Source organism: Nanorana parkeri, unplaced genomic scaffold (genome assembly GCF_000935625.1).
Source record: "Nanorana parkeri isolate BGI_ZX_2015 unplaced genomic scaffold, ASM93562v1 scaffold2219, whole genome shotgun sequence".
Taxonomy (NCBI): Eukaryota; Metazoa; Chordata; class Amphibia; order Anura; family Dicroglossidae; genus Nanorana; species Nanorana parkeri.
In genome coordinates, this window is record NW_017308487.1 from 94,050 (window position 1) to 96,627 (window position 2,578).

The following is a 2,578-nucleotide window of genomic DNA, read 5'->3' on the forward strand; positions in this document are numbered from 1 at the left end:
ATAATAATAATAACAATAATCATAATAATAATAACAATAATCATAATAATAATAAAAATAATGTGTTATGATTATTATTATTGTTGTTCACTTTTACATTTTTGTAAATATTGGTATTGCATTTTTTTTTAAATCCTACGCGTTTCGGGGGCTAAAGAATCCCCCTTTTTTTTTTAAGGCTATGAATATTATAAAACCATAAATGTTTGTATATACACAAGTACCCAATCAGATACTGCCTCTAGGTCCTACAATAAGTATAATCATAGCGCTAATGGTTCGGAGTCTCCAGAATAGACACGACGCACCGCAAATGGCAGGGAGATAAATGACACTCTTCAGAAGCCGCCTCCCACTTCCCAGATATCAACTTATTGCACAAAATCCAGGCATATTGCACACGGCGGCATTTATTTATGTGGACTAATGGCACTTGAGGGAAATCATTTTATTGATGGGATGTTTGCAGCGCTGAAACAATTACTAGAGAGCACTTTCTAGACTGTTGGAGATGGACGGAATGGGAAGGGGGAGGAGGGGAGGGGGGAGGAGTCATGGGTATTTGCCATGGTTTTTATTGAGGTATAATAAACTGATATATGTGAAGTGGGCTTTTATTTTTATTTAGTTTCTAAAAAAAATAAAGATATAATAATAATAGTAAAACATTATTATTATTGTTCATTTTACATTTTTGTAGATATATATATTAGGGATTAGTAGCTAATCAGTGGCCACCCCGAAATAATTGCCCTAGCGCAGCTACTCAGTCATGCCCAAATGAATTGCCCTAGGGCAGCTACTCAGTGGCCACCCCAAAATAATTGCCCTAGGGCAGCTGCTCAGTGGTGAAACCTGAAATATGTTCCCTAGCGCAGCTGCTCCAGAGTGCCCCCCGAAAAAAGTGCCCTAGGGCAGCTACTCAGCAGCTCCCAAACATAATTGCCCTAGGGTAGCTAATCAGTGGCCACCCCGAAATAATTGCCCTAGCGCAGCTACTCAGTCATGCCCAAATGAATTGCCCTAGGGCAGCTACTCAGTGGCCACCCCAAAATAATTGCCCTAGGGCAGCTGCTCAGTGGTGAAACCTGAAATATGTTCCCTAGCGCAGCTGCTCCAGAGTGCCCCCCGAAAAAAGTGCCCTAGGGCAGCTACTCAGCAGCTCCCAAAAATAATTGCCCGAGGGCAGCTACCCAGTGGCCACCCCGAAATAATTGCCCTAGGGCAGCTACTCAGTGGTGTCCCCAAAATATTTGCACTAGGCAAGCTGCTCCAGAGTGCCCCCGGAAACAATTGCCCTAGGGCAGCTACTCAGTCAAGCCCAAAATAATTGCCCCAGGGTAGCTACTCAATAGCACCCCCAAATGAATTGCCCTAAGACAGCTACTCATTGGAGCCCTGACATAATTGCCCTGAGGTAGCTACTTAGTGGCACCCCCGAAATAATAGCCCTAGGGCAGCTACTCATTGAAGGCCCAAAATAAGCTTCCTAGGGCAGCTACTCAGTGGCACCCCTGAAATAATTGCCCTAGGGCATATTCTTAGCGCAATTCCCCCCGGACATTATTCCTGTGACACCCCATGACCTTAGGGCGGCTATTCAGTGGCACCTTTAATAAAATTGCCCTAGGGCAGCTACTGAGCGACACCCTGGAAATAATTGCCCTAGGGTAGCTACTGAGCGACACCCTGGAAATAATTGCCCTAGGGCAGTAAATGAGTGGCACCCTCTTTTTTTAGGCTGAGGGCATTTCCAGCGAGTACAGAGGGATACCTGCAGATCCTGATAGAAATCCAGTGTGCTTGTGACCTCCTGAACCATGTGATCAGCTGTCCAACCCCTCCTCCTCCTCCTGTAATGGTGACAACGCTGCGTCTCTATACAGTACAGCCAGCGAGCGTTGTCACCCCGGCACAGGAAGTGTGTTAGAAATAAAAAAGGGAAAACTAACGCAGCCGCCGCCTGTAAGCAGGAAAATCTTCAATCTATGAAATGTTTTGTTCTCGGGTTTAGCTACAGAGAGACGTTCTGATAACAAGCGGGCTGTTGCTGAGACTGGAACGGAGTGCGCGGATTGGCTGATTTCCCTGCAGACAACGGAGCCGATGACAGAACATGGCAGGACGACCTGACTCTCCGGAGCGCGCGGGGGCGGCGGATGCATTTCGATGCGTCCCGGACATGTTGCAAAGTGGAAGCTGCTCATGTGGACTTGTTGCATCTTAAAGGGCCACGCGCCGCGTATTATTACGGAACCGCGGGGTGGTATGTGGCCGCCATTAAAGAGAACCTGTCACCCTAAAGGGGTCTACAAAGTCCGCCGCAACCCAAAAAAAAAACAAAAAAACAAAATTAGTTAATTTGAGCGACAGCTCTCTGAGATTCCCATACAGGCGACTCAGACTCTGCGGTCCCCTCCTCGGAGGCGCGCTCGCCAGGGGCGGCCCGGCGCCAGGCGGGTTAAATCAGCACGAGACGAGAAAAACACATTTATTTCCCTCGTTTCTATGGCAGCGAAATTGTTTTTAAACGGGCGCCATGGCAACTGCACCAGCCATCACAAACTGTCGCTCGACC

The 2,578-nt window shown here is 47.1% G+C and overlaps 1 protein-coding gene across 1 annotated transcript in view; it reads right to left on the bottom strand.

Moving 5' to 3' along the window:
* Window positions 1-2,578, bottom strand: part of CASQ1 (calsequestrin 1) — a 49,212-nt gene that overhangs the window by 9,203 nt on the left and 37,431 nt on the right. The window lies entirely within an intron of this gene.